The following is a 15414-nucleotide window of genomic DNA, read 5'->3' on the forward strand; positions in this document are numbered from 1 at the left end:
AGAATCAAGCCATGTAATACAAGGCATATAATTCCTCCAGCATGATGAACTATCACCAGGATTTTTCGCCCGTACTGCACGCCTCAATAACAATCGTTGATTAATCTTTGTGTTGTAAGTGTGATAAAGAGAACAGAGACAGACTTCATTGTATTACTATAGTTGTATAAATTGTTGACTGATAGCTGGTGATAAATGTTTGGCACAGTCGAGTGGAGTAATAAAGGCAGCGCTGACGTAGCGCAGAAATAGTTTGAAATAACGACATGTCGTATTTGCAGTGTTCACGGCGTCGGAGGAATTCACTGCTTGGATGAAATATCAGGCGAAGGGCTGAGACGTAAAGCCATCTGCTTTGACTGTATTTCTGTCATGCACTGTCCTACTTCATTCACCATGAGAGCCAGAACTGAGACACCCGAGAGGGAGAGACGGAGCGAGAGATATCACACTGAGTAAAACTTTGTTTATTTATCAGGATCCGTCAATGTCGAAGAAGCATGCGCAAAAAAATCTTGTTTGAACTGAGAAGGCTGCGCGCGCTGAGACAGCTTTCCAACGTCGCCTGTCATCAGCTCCCCCGGGTGCTTTTTTCCTCTCCGAGTAGCTCAGGCACAGCACTCATGGAAGCTATTGCATTCAAATTCTGGTACCAAACTGTGCCTGATCATGTAAAAAAGGTACCAATTGTGGGGGAAAATGACGGGGAAGAAATCGTAATCGGGCTCAAACAGAATTAGAAATCATATTCCTGCAGGAGTGACACCCGCAAAAAACAGTAGGAGCGACTATGAAGCATAACTTGGGCTGTTAAAAATCCAACACACTTGGTGCTGTGTCTTTCATCAGCACAAAGATCTTTAAGGAGGAAGAAATCTGGAGCTAAATTCACATGGTTCAGGAAGCAGAGTCGTACTCCAGAGTAATCTAACATGCAGGCAGATAGGTTTCCTTTGAAAGTCTCTGCTCCTCATTTCCTGCTGGATTTTGGTCTTTATAAAACCCTCTAAAATATCACACAGTAAGTGCTTCACTTTCAGAACTTCTGCTCTGCAATCTGTGCAAAGACACATGTACTTTTTAAATTCAAGAGTGGTTTAGAGTCATTATGGCCCTGCCGTCTGTCGGCATGAGCTCACAAAGGAGGAAAAGTTCTCATTAACACCTGCTGGAGACTGTGGCTCAGGCTAAAGTGACCCTCTGTCACCTGGATTACAGGGGGACATCAGAAGAGAGAAAATGTTTTGGTGTGTCTGAGTGTGTCCGAGTGTATCGATGAGGAGTCGGGGAGGAAGTTGAGAGGATTTGGAGTGAGAGGAGAAGAGAGCCTGGTGAGCTGGAGGCTGTTAAGCTGCCGATCAGAGCCTGAGTGGGAGAAGTGTGACATGCTTCCGGCCGATGGCGACGCAGCCTCCCACTCTCCCGTTAGCTGCAACATCTCAGCTCCTGTAACAGAGGCCTCGACATGAGCTTCTCCTCCACCGTGTCCTCTGCACATGTCCCTCTCTCAGATTTGTGCCTATGAGCTGCAGCCTTTATCTCACACACAGCATGTTCTTGGCAATGCTGGGCCATGCATTCCCAACTAAACTTGTGAGTCTGATTACTCCCTTGCTTAGTCAGATAAAGAGAAAACCATCTCAACATGCCAAGATGGAAAGAAAGAAACCGAGGTGTGATTTTCCTTCCTTACAATAACACCCTTATTAGGAAGCACAACTATCTTTTACACACAAACTGAGACTATGTTGTAATTCTTCAGGCAGAGCACCGAAGTCACACTTACATTAGTTGTTTAGGATCAGCTGCTTTACTCATGCATCACCATCAGAGGCTTATTCATCCGCTGCTTGGGTACCAACAGGTGCACAGGGCAGCATGAACCTCAGTGTACCTGACACAGATGTTACTTGGACAGGCATTATTGCAGAAGATTTATTACTAATATTAAATGAGTAACCTGCAATGAGGTCAACGCTTTGCTTTGGGGAAAGTGTGACAGTCTTTACACGACAAAGGAGTTTAATCAAGACTTAAAGTTACCCACCTTATAAGCTACGTTTACCATTAACAGAACACATGATTTACTACTAACCACTTGGCAAAGGCAGAGGAGACATGATGTTCCTTTCAGCACTCTCAGCACCACATTAGGAAGTGGCATGTAGTGTGTTAAAAACATGTGTCAGCACCTGGGCAACTAAAGTCAACTAAAAGTATCTTTGTGGTGGACACACAAATCATCTGATGTCCAGAGTCTTAAGAGTGCTAAAGTCTGCTTCGGCTGCAGGTCAAAGTGACTGATGGGTCACACACACAGAGACCAAAAACCAGACTTTGAGTGCTGTTTCACTCAACATACATGAAAATGTAGAATCTGTAGGAGCATGGATTTTTGGTATGGGAAGTGTTCTGGTTTCTGTTTTAGTAAGCTGGTAGTATTGACCAATCAGGTATCAGCAGGCTGCGGCGTACGCAGGAAAAATAGTCAGTGTGGAGAGTGAAAGCAGGCGGAATGTAAACCACTGTAAAAGTCTCCATCCATCCATCCACCAACCAACCAACAGACATCTGCAGGAAGTTCAGCTAAAAATCTGCTCTACAACAAACAAATACTCTTGTTGCTGTGTCACAAAAGCGGTCAGAGATTAGATTTCCCGACTTCCCTGAATGCATCAGAAACGATGGCTCCGCCCTCTGTTCAACAAACGTCTCATGTTAAAGTCATTTTCTTCTCCTCTTGAGGACAGACCTGACAAAGCTTCATGCTGACTTGTTCCTAATCTGCATCATGATGTTGTTATTTCAGCAAACAAAGACTTTGTGTTACAAAGTCTTCTTCTCCAGCGTGATGTTGGCATTAAGAGGTTGCGGTCATTTCACATGTGGGATCAGGTAATGTTGGACGGTAGAGTTTCAACCAAGATAACAATTAGTACTAACAAGTTTTATCCCAACAACTGAGTAGTTTTAGTCGCCCAAAACTAAACCAGATGTAACAGAGATGGCAGAGCTGGAGACGTCCTATCGTTTTCTGAGACACCTTGTTTAGGCCCGAGGACTTGTTTCCAACACAGCAGTGTCACAGCACAGTTACATCTAAACAAAACTGCACACACACACACACACACACACACACACACACACACACACACACACACACAGAACAACCCACAGAGAACACAAAAACTACAACAACATAAGACAAGAAACTTACAATAACGCACCCAAATGAATCTATTGGAGCACATGGCCACTTACTTATATTTCATGTGATGGTGTATGAAAACAAATAAGCTCACTTCAGCTTGAAACTGTTTTTAGGGTGATGTTTTACTTGCATGTATAAGCTGTCTGTCTTGTAATTACTGTCAGGCCTATATGTGTTACTCATTGTACATTTTTAACACAGTCATTTTGGCTCTTAGGCAACATTAACACTAACCGTGCCAGTCGCAGCTATATCACAACACCATGGTTACACTTTAGACTTGACATTTGCCCATATGTGGCCCCCTGGTCAGCGTCATACTATATTTAACATATGGTGAAACCATGGTGCTACAGCGAATGCCTTCAATATTTCATGAGTTTTCTTCAGCTCCAACCTTTGAGAGAGACGTAGCCGTCCATGAGATCACTGCAACAGATGGGCAAGTCATCCGCTCGCTGCAAACAGGGTTATTTATAATGTGTCTGAGAGCGCAAATTCACACAAAAACACCACCCCTGAGAGGGTGAAGAAATATGGTGTGAAGCAGCAAAAAATCTTGCACCCTCACAAAGATGTGTCATCCTGTAGATGAGATATCCTCTTTGTGCAGAGAGACGAGCATGAAGTATTGTCTCCAAAATAAACCGGGAGAGAAAAAAAGCAGCTTTCACATGACCTCAGCGAGAGCCAAGCAGATTCGCAGCCATCTGCTTGTAGGTTTGACAATGATAGGAGTGGAGTTTTTAATATAGCAAAGGAGGCCAGGCAGAGCAGTGACATCCAAATGAGAAGCAGTGTGAACATGTCTGTTCGCATTATAGTGAAATGGGAACAGTTTGTGTTTGTGAGTGCATGTGTGAAGGCCTTTGTATGGCTGCAGAAAGAAGGAGAGGATATGTGCTGAGAGTGTGTGTGCATGAGTGTGTGAGGAGACATTCTCGTTGATCCACAGGAGTGTGGGAAGGCAGAAGATGAAAGGCAGGGGGGGGAAGACATCTCCCAGAGAAGAAAAGACAAACACCTTCTCTCTGAAACGTCCCCTCACATCCCGAGCTTCACTTCTCATTATTCAAGAGTAACTTCACATAAAGTTTCAGATAAACACGTGAGAGGTTTTTCATGTAGTAAAAGTACAGTTGACAGAGCACACATTCCACTGACCCCTTAATAGACCTTTTTTTAAATCCAAGCAGGAAAAACATCAGGTGACATAAGAGCGAAAAAGTTTGGTTATGGGGCTGGTCGGGGGTGATGGATGTGTGGCACAAATGCAGAACTTTGCGACACCAAAATGATGAGTGTGTAACATTACTTACTCCTACATAATGTAAGGAACGCACTTCAGTAACTTAAAGTGATAATTTCAAATATTTTCATGTAAATAAATGTCTGTTAAGTCTCTATCTATCGCTGAATGAGGTAACACAATGGTGACTGAGCCTATGGCCCACTGATGAAAGCCTTTGCATTTGAAGAATTACAGACTGGGTGTTGGTGCAACTTTTGTGTAAAAAAATCCCAAGCGGCGCCCAGTTAGTGACACGTTTTCCATCAGCCAGCAGTGGTTGGTCTGCCAGAGAGGGTAGGCGGAGCTAAGCGGCTGCTTTTCCGCTCTCTGCAAGTGTTGCGAGTAAACAGTAATCTACTATGGCTGAACAAACAAAGAAAAGATGGATGACTACAGATACAACTTCAACAAGAAGTGAAAATCCAAAGAAGAAAAAACAAACTCGACGCTCAGATGAAGCAAACAGTCTGAAAAGGAAAGCGACCGTCAGCCAGGAAAATCAAGAGTTACAACCGGAGCCAACCGTGGGCGTCACACATGCAGCACTGTCTGGATATCTGGGACGTGTGCTCCTGCAATTACCGTTTATCGCCATAGGTGCCGCCAAAGAGAACGAAACTGAGATCTTCAGGATTGGAACTTTAAGTATGATACAAATGTTAACCAAACCAGGATCTCTCCAAACTTGACATCAACTTAACGTCAGTTACATAAAAGTAGATATGAAGTTGCCAACTGATTTATTTCAGATCTAGAGGTCCACTTAGAAGCTTTCAGATTTCTAAACCAAACTTCACAGTCTTTATGCAGTGAAGGAGCTTGTTCAGGAGTTATCACATGACTTAAGTATGAAACTTTATGATATTGGATAATGTTACAATCATCGACAAAGGTTAGTGGGATCTGTCTTTGTTTTTAACACCAACATGTTGAATGTATTTCCTCCTTTTTTTACCATTTGTGGAGCTGATGATCGTTTTTTCTGCATTTTGCCTCTAAATCACATATTTTAAGATGAGTGTTGTAATATCTTTTTAGTCTTCCAGCAGACAGATTATTGCTTTTTCTCCACCTAACAAATGTAAGTGCAATATTAACTCATTCTGTTTGGGTTTCCAATATCCAATATCTGGCTCCCTACCCGATAAACGCTCCACTATGTTCATCAGCTAGTCGCTAACTGTGTCTGCCTGCTGTTTAGTGCTGGGCAGGTAGCCTGCAGGGGGATAATCAGAGCTTCTTTGCTGAACAGCTGCCTGCTGCTGCTGCTGCTGGAAACGATGCTGGTGAGTTTATGGGCCAGAAACCCCAAACAACGATGGAGCTAAAAGAGGCTAAAAAGCTGAGAACAGCTGTGGGAGTTGGTGATAATCTCAGTTGGTTTTTCGAGTGACCCCTTTCATAAATTCATCTTATAAATGTTAATGTAAAAAATATTGATTAGTGCAGCTTTAATTTTCATTCCCTAATAAATACTTTAAATGAAGATGTATGAAGCCATTTAAGGCTCACACTGGTTCAGTCAGATCAGATGTACAGTGAGCATATGGGCCGGGATGCCGTGCTGAATACTACGCAGCACAAACAGCCGCCTGATAAGCATACCAAAGCATCTTCTTTATGCCAGCCAGTGGAAGATTAATAAGGTGATGTGTTACGACTGTAATTGACCCAGTTAATGAGACCCTTGTTTTGCGGTTTCCTCCCCCATAACGCACTGCGAGCGTGCTCAAAACAAGTGCCAAAAAGTCCCATCTCTGCCAAATGAAATAGGCTTATTAATTCCAATTATACTGATCATTGAACACTCAAATGAAAAATGAAGACGTTTCAACTTGACTAATTGGCCCCAGGAGTGAGCGTATGTTTGTGTGGGCGTGTGTGTGAATGAGAGGGAGGCTGGAGGACACGAGAAGGAACTTTTCAGTTGATATCATTGTAGTATGCGGGGACGCTGATGGCGAGGGAAATGTGGCGCCTGCATGAGTCCTAAATACATCGACTGTGATCTTGGCTAAGTCATGCTACTGAAAGAACTTTGAGTAGTTCTGGAAAGTGTTCGCTCATCCCCCCCTCGCTCCCTGTCAGCTACACAAACATTTAAACTATTATTACTGAATTTAAAGTATCTCAATGTATTGACAACCCTTTATCCATGTGATCGCCTGAGCAGTGAATTACAGCTGTCTGGCTGAACTGCTGCAACTTGCACTGTCGTGGTTTCCACAGAGGCTGCGTTTCAGCTGCAGCACTCCTGCAGAGCTGCTGCTGACATCTCTGTCGCTTTACATATAGTTTTCCTTTAAAAGTTTGATTTGGATGCAATATACATTTGATTTTTCATTTAGTTTAGAAACATAAATGTGTGTGCAGTGTTGAAAACATACCGTTATGTTTTCTTTTTAAAAAATATTTATATTTTTAAGAATATATTTTTGTTCCTGCCTGTGACATATTGTACAAATCTAGGCGCTGAAACAAGTGAAAGGTGTAATGCTGCTGGTATCATGTCAGAATGATTATCCACATCACTGTAACAGTCTATTTTTACTATCATGCACAGCTCACAGAAAAAACATGCAAAGAAGGATTTTTGAGGGCAGTAAATAAAATCCATGCAAATTGTGTAATTTATAATAAAAGTATTTACGTCAGCAAGTGAATTAGTTGAAATGAGTAAAGCTTACCTACACTAGCTAATTTTCAACAGTGACACCTGCAAATCAAAATAACACAATAAATCTACCCAGAGATCTCGGGCCTGCTGCAAACTGCGCATGCGTCAACGAGTGTTCTTGGCTGCAGGCCACGGTTGGATTAATCAAGTATCACCAGTGTTGGTGCGCCATCGCGGTTACGATTCCTGTTTAACATTTTGCTGTGTATGACAGAATGAATGAAAGTGTTTATATATTTATTATAATTAGATACACCAGACGATTTGCGGTCGGCGTGTCTGTATATAACAAGAAATTTAAACTTGTAGCCCTCTCTTGTTGGTAACACTGGCTGACTGTCCTAAATATTAGTCAGCAGATTAACACAAGCAGGCTAATGTTGTTGATTATAATTTATTTTTATGTGAGCATCAGCAGCAATTCTCAAAAGGCTGCACGGTGGTGCAGTGGTTAGTGCTGTCGCCTCACAGCTAGAAGTTTCCTAGTTGATGAAGTGGGCCTTTCTGTGCATGTTCTCTGTGCATGCGTGGGTTCCCTCCAGGTACCCTGGCTTCCTCCCACAGTCGTTAGGTTCATAGGTGACTCTAAAATGTCCTGTGAGCGTGAAAAGTTGTTTGTCCCTTTGTGTCAACAATGATTGATTCTCATTTTTATTAATTAACTAGTTGTGTAATCTAATGAGAAATGTTTAGTGAAATTGACCTCATTTAGGCACTCTTCGCTCAAAACATATCGGTAAAATTTACTCAGCCTAACAAAGTGCAAATTGTTACCTCAGTTTTATTGAGTAGATTCTATAGGCAGCTTTTTATAGTGTAGGCTGCTCACATGGGCTGTGTGGTGTATCTGAAATAACTAAAAACAAATGAATTAATTATTAAAGCTAAATATGTTGAAGAAATAAAGGTCTAACAGTGTTTTCTTAGGAGCAGAAACGATCATTTTCTTTTATCTACAGGATCTCTACATATTATTTTAGGTCACGACGGCTTTTTAAACAACACATTTTGCACAATTAAGTAAAAGACTCATTCAGACAGTCAGATGTTCTTCCAGCACAAGTTTAAAATCCAGAGGCAGCCGTCAGGGGGTTCTCTCCTGCGCTGATCGTGGTGCAGCGATACCTGCTCACCCCAGACGACGGACCCCACAGCATGAAGCCCCACAGAGAGGCCTTTCACAGAGACACAGAGGCAGGGTAAGTGTTAGCCTGTTTATTTATTTTTGGGGTTGGGACACTGAAGAGAGCTGCTCGGAAATGACACACATCCACACGTGCACCTAGGTATATACACACAGAGTGCATACACATGCACAATGCCATTACGCCTCAGCTGCTCTGTGCGGTGTTTAAACGTGCGGACGGATAAAGAAGTGTCTGTTTAATTTTACAGAATGCTAATATTAAGAGGTGAATGATGTCAGCACCGTGTGCACAGCTTGTTCATAGAAAACAACAGTGATCGTTTCAGACCAAAAGGTGCCAAAGACATTTAGTTTTTGACAAAGTGTGAAAAGGTTTCTTCGCTTATTTTTCTTTAGATTATTTTGACTTTCATGAACACAAACAAATGAATCATAAACGTCCATTAAAGCTCTGCTCCAACAGGGAGGCCAAAGAGATCAGTCGATATAAAAACATTGGACGTGTGTGGACTGATAAGCTCCCTGAGTTAATGAATGCCGTATCCCTCTTCTTGCTGTTTGTCATGTTGGTTTCTCAGAGCTCTTTTTATTACGTCATCCTGTCGTCTGCAGCGGGTTTAGCATCCTGACAGTTTTTGCCACCATCTGTTTATCTTAATGAACCAACTCTTAATCGCTGCACAGCAGCTGTGGGTTGAAAACCTATAGACTCTATAAGAAGACAGCTATTGGATTGTGAACTCATGGTTTGAATAGGTGAGTTCTCACGGTTCCCATTTTTATTGTTACTGGAGGCAAAAGTGACCTTATGTGGACCAGAGGGTGGATACATTAAGCTTAGTTTCAACTGAAAGGTCACAAACCCTGCTTTACATCTATTTCTTCTCTTTTACACCGCCAGTTCAAGGCGGAATTATTACGCCTCTGTTTTCTATGTAACGTCTTCTGTGTGAAACAAACGGATGCAGAATGGTGGGCTGAAGTCGTTCCACTTTTGAGCTGGAATCAGAGGTAGTAACAGAGGCGAAATGGCATCAGTGTAAACGGCGGAGCCGGCAGGATGGAACAGAGCTGTGTGTATGTATTCGAAGCACACGCTGTTTGTTTACATCTTGCCCACGTTTTGGTTCCGCAAGCAAAGTGGTTCCACACTGCGGTGGCTGCGTCCAACGAAAAATGGCAAAGGCGGCATGACGGCAGAGCTTCGTCACGGCGCTGTGGTAGAAGTGCAATGTAAAAAGGGCTTTTGACTCTAAATGGGACCATCATTTACAAAAAGAAGACTTGTGAAATCTTAAGGAAAATGTTACTGAGGTGACGACTGTTTGGGAATTTGAACATAAACTTCACTATTGTTAGGTTAAGAGAAAGTGTCTATTTTGAATGTTTATCTTTTTCATGTTATTATAATGTTATATTAATATTATAACATTATAATCGCACCTCATTTTGCTGCTGTTCCAAAACTGCAGGAAATAATCAGATCTGCTGTTTTCCAACTGTGATCCTGAAAGCAGTTAAACACTATAAAAATGTTTTGTTTTAAGAATGCATGATTCTCCTTACTCCTACAGACGTTGCCATATGGTACAGATGGTATTCTTCTGTTCATTTACATACAGTCAACCGCCATTATGTGCAACGTGAATGCACTTCCGTGTATACTTGAGTGTTTACTGCACCTCTACACTCAGGCATCTGTTGCTTCTCATTCATCCCATTCCTTCAACAGTCAATCTAGGAAATAATTGGCAAGTTTGATAGACAGAGCGGATTATAAGCATTACTGCAACAATGATGAGGATCTTCCACCACTACCATTAATATGATGATTCTGTTGTTCTTACTCCCCGAGACATATAATCTTAAAGCCTCAGACAGCATGTGGGTGTGTAGAATATGATTATAGGCTTTCATTAGACACATAAATAGACGGAAAAGAGCCAGAGCTACTGGGAGAGGAGGAGGCGGAGGATTGCCTCTGAAAAATGCTAAATGATGGAGAAAACACCAAACAGCTTTTGCATACAATAATGGCAAAAAAAAGCATTAAGAATGAAAAAAGAGATATAATTGTGAGAAATGAGAGAGACAAAGAAAAGCCAGAAAGAAGCAGAATCCACTTGTTACACACCGAGATGTCTACAAAAGTGACTTCTCCACACAGCTCGAGATAAACCCATTTACTCTGGAAATAGTTGCTCTTATCATCCAGTGACTCACTCTAAAAGCAAAATGTAATTTTCTTGCTCATACACTCAGGAGCAGCAGTGAACCTGGTCAACTCCAGTCTCCACTGGTATTGAACTGGGAAACAGCGTGCTGTTCCTCACGGTACACTCAGCTGTGGACTGTTATTCCTTCCCTGTGAGTCGGTTCCATTTACTTAGCATGACACTAAAAACAGCCTCTCACATTTAGAGACATTTCTGTCACACATTACAAGATTTTACAGAGACCACGTATCTTCCAATGTCACCATTTAAAAGGCTAGTTCCCATCATGCTCCTGGTAAAATGTACAAGAAGCAAAACAAACAATGGAGCAGAAACAGAAGCAGCTTTTGCCCTTGTGTGTATGGTGGTTTGTGCTATATCTATGATACCTTTGAAGCTGCAGCGTAAGGTTGGCATCACAAGCTAGCATGGCATTAGCAAGGAGTTTCCCTCCCCCCTGTTGTCACTGCATCACAGAACTAACTGCTGCAGCCCTACCAACATGTCCTGTTAGCAAACTTGCACACACATCAAGAATCTCTTTAAAGGAACCAAGCAAAAGGTCGGTCACATTTAGGTAAAATAGACGATAAGCTACGGTATGCTTTAATGGTAGCAATTTACAAATCGCTACCTCAGTGTCCGATTGGACTAAAACACTTGTTCTAACTGGTCTTGCCTCAGGACGCACCATCACCTCCTCAATGACAAATCGCGACCCAAATCTCTGACATTTTTTAACTACTTATTTCATGGAAAATGGTGCCGCTTGGACCTGGACATCACAAAACACAACTGTATAAAGGTCGAGCAAAATGACCATCAAGCAGCAGTGTATAAGAGGAAAATATTCCCTCTACAATTTATGATATGAACAGTTCAACAGAAATATACTTAAAAAGTGCAACATAAATTCAACTACGTTAGAGCCCATCAAGTTTCAAGAATGTAAATGTAACTGTAGCTGGGATTACCCAATGTGAATAAACTACACTACTGCTGCACACATGTCATAGGAAACCCATGTCCTTCAAAATAAAAGCACAGCATTGAATCTTTTGGCTGATGCTGGGGTCAACCCTACACACGGGTCTGTATGTGACTGACTAAGTGAGTGTGTGACTTACAGCCATAGAGAGAGAGAGTTGGACGCGACTCTCTGTCTATACAGCTCTGGATACTTTGTTCGGGGGAGTAGGCGGGGCTGCTCGTCCGCTGTCTTCACCTACGTCTGCAGCGTGCACCTGCTTTCAAACACGTTGTCATCGGCCTCATAGGGACCATCCTTGTAACACATTGCCCACAAAAGCGCACATTGACACGTTGAGAACCACTGGACTAAAGACACATTGAGTCGGCCGCTTTTCGTGTTAAGTAGCCTGCATTTAGTTTTTTCTCACTAGCAAAAATTAGCATCCCAATTGATTAAGTTGCTATGAAATGACTGCCCGTTACAAGCCAGGCTCGCACTACTGGTTTGCTAACCCATTGCTCTTCTTTGCCTCGACCCTCTTGTCCAAATATGGTCACACCGGGCTCCAGATGTAGACCGCCAAAAAGCCAAACTCAAGGCCCCAAAACCAACAGATGAACTCAGGGTGGCTACATTCACCTTTTATGCAGTGTTTTGTAACATCAAGATGCATTAGCAGAGATCTGACACTTGTATAACCTAGCTTGTTTATTTTGACAGCATATTAAAAGTTATGAAGTTACTTCAAGACAATTTCCTTGGCTAATTGGGCTAAGCTAATGCTATCACCCCACATAAAGGCTCAGAGTCTCCGTTCAACAAACAGGACAGAGTGGGACACTTGTGAGCACCGTAAAAAGCTGCATGGGATTGTTTACCAAATATTGGCACTTGGAAGATAAATTATTCAATCCTAATCGACTTCTGCTTGAATAATTGATGCTGAGAGGGAGGAGAGAGTTTGTTCTGGAGTTTTCACAGCTTGACCATGTGAACCAGACTCTGCAAACTAAACTCTCATGCTGCAGAACTTAATGTGAACAGACAGGTGAGTGTACATGGAAACACCCCCCGTCGCTCAGCCGTCTGCCTGTCTGTCTCCACTGCAAATAAAACGGGTCAGATTATTGGTGATCTGAAATAACAGACTGTCGGGTTCAGGCTGCTGACTGAGGCTGTCATGGTGGTTCCAGCAAATCCAAACATTTCTTTTTTAGTTGATTCAGTTAAATTAGTCGTGCAAAAAAGCTTTTATACCAGAAGGATGTTAAGGAGATGGAGAACAGTCTCACTCGATTGCTTTAGCACAGTGTCTTCGTGGCACTCGTTCTGCTCTTTGTCAGAGGCAGAGATAAAGAGATCTAAAATACTCCTGTGAATACTGTGAGTCAAAGACAAAACCTCTACAACAGCAGTGTGTTGCAAAAGTTTTTCATACATCCATATCTACTTGATTTTTGTTCTTTTAGTTTCAATAAAGGGAAACGTGGTGGTGCGCTTCCAACAGACCCTGTCCCATTTAAAAGTGACAATGCCTGTGTGCACAATAGGTCCATAAAGAACTGTTTCTTTCTTTAATTTCTGGTGTTTGAGAACTTGATTAGCCGGCATAGTTTCAGCTTCAGGTGAACAAGGTGGAGCTGATTCCTTATCTTACTTTTTTGGTTGGTTATCCATACCGCTTATCCTGTTCAGGGGGGGCTGGACTCTATCCCAGCTGACATTGGACAAGAGTCGGGGTTACACCTGGAGTGGAGTGCGAACTCCACACAGAAAGGTTCCATTTTTTTTCAAACGCGGATTTGAACTACAAACCTCCTGGACGACAGCGCTAATCACTGCACCACCATGCAGCCCTGCTGGTTCGTAAACTAATACGAGGTTTATTAAAAATGTTATCCTATGCCATCCATCCATTATCCTGTTCAGGGTTGCAGGGGAGCCAATCCCAGCTGTCATTGGGCGAGAGTCAGGGTTACACCCAGACAGGGACAGTCCAGACACATGCTGTGTTGGAAATGTCATACTGTGCTGGCAGAACGTACTGATTTGACCAAAATGTAGTATGCAGTATGCAAACAAAAGCAAAATGTGCAGTATGCCAAAAATACCCGGATGTCGTACTGATTCTGAGAAAATCTCCAGTATCAATCGGACCAGTCGCCTACTGTATCCCACAATGCAAAGCGCTGGTGCGTCACAACGCCAGTTGAAATGACGGACAGCAGCAGCATTCTAGTAGAAGGGGGCGCTATAGCTAAAGAAGCGGCGGTTATTGTTTACCGAACGCAGTATGTAGTATGTAGCATGTAGTATGTAGCATGTAGCATGTAGTATTTAGTATATAGTATTGCATTTCGAACACAGCCATAGAGACAGACCCACGCTCACACTCACACCTACGGGCAATTTAGAGTCACCAATGAACCTAACGAGCATGTCTTTGGACTGTGGAAGAAAGCAGGAGACCCGGAGGGAACCCATGCATGCACGGGGAGAACATGCAGACTCCACACAGAAAGGCCCACCACGTCTGAACCAGGATGTGAAGTAGGAACCTTCTTGCTGTGAGACAACAGTGCTAACCACTGCAGCACTGTGCAGCGCCAATCCGACACCATATTTGATCAATATGATGTAATGTGTCACCTTGGTGATAACTTTTTGTTCGTGGTATATTGGTGCTTTTATTGCTGATCTGGGCCGAATGATCTACTGTTATTATAAGGTGGGTTATATTTACATCATCGTGCATTTGATGTATTTTATTATATTATATATATTTTATTCTGTCTGTGTTCATGTGCACTTATTGTCCTAGTTTAACACTTTAAGCTGCATGTCTCGCATAACAAGTGCTGCACAAATAAAGTTTTGCTGTGATGAAACGATGTTGTGTTATTTCAGGTATTTCTGTGAGGCCGTTTTAATAACATGAGCCCATTTGACAACTTTACATGAATCGTGAGAACTACGCCAAAGTGTGAACGAGGGCAGCTGGTGCAGCACGTTGTTGTCACAAACTTTGTTTGTCATGTAAACAATAAATGGTGTTTTTGTGTGTTTGTGACTCTGAGACAAGAAAATATCCCTTCCATCTCACTTTTTGTCAGGTCATGCATCACTCCCCCACTCTCCCCCCTCTCCCCCCCAGGCTGGCTGGCACAGTGATGCCATTCAAGGCAGGAAAGATGAGAGGTGTGCTCTATCGACCATACGGGGGAGAAGCACGATACCTTAGCTCTCTCTCTCTGAGCTGCCAGACACAATGAGGTTCCCACACACGAGGCATCGGGTTTGAGTCTCAGCCTCGCCTCCTCGCCTTTCACCATTCATCCTCCTCTCTGATAAGGCGAGAGAAGGAGATTGAGAGAGGTGGGGGGTGGCGAGGAGAGAGAAAAGGAGGCAAAAAAAAGTGAGAGGCATTAGGGGGAAAGAGAAGCAAGAGGAGAAAGGACGGGCACTTGGGGAAGACGAGAAAGAAAGACAGAAGAAGGGGAGCGATGGAAAAGAAGGCGGGGGAGAGAAAATGAGAGATTAGAGTGAAGGGGAGGGCAGAATGAGAGGAGTCAGTGTAAAGGCGAAGAAAAGGGGGAGTGTGAGAGAAGAAAGGATGAAAGAGAGAGGCAGCATGGCCGTTGGAGTATGTGTGCGTGCTTGTGTGTGTGTGAAGGTTCGCAGGAGATCTGAGCCTATCCAGCGGCAGGAGGGAGTCCAGACCTGAAACAACCTGACATACAGCAGAAACACGCTCTCTGGCTACTGCAGACCTTTCAGCCTGACCTGGTCACACACACACACACTCACACACACACACACGCGCGCACACACACACACACACGCAGACCACAGAAATATACAAACACGGAGAAAATAACACAGAAAGATGGAATGGCAGA

Source organism: Semicossyphus pulcher, unplaced genomic scaffold (genome assembly GCF_022749685.1).
Source record: "Semicossyphus pulcher isolate SPU_LCO1_2020_fin unplaced genomic scaffold, fSemPul1.0.p SCAF_15, whole genome shotgun sequence".
Lineage (NCBI taxonomy): Eukaryota > Metazoa > Chordata > Actinopteri > Labriformes > Labridae > Semicossyphus > Semicossyphus pulcher.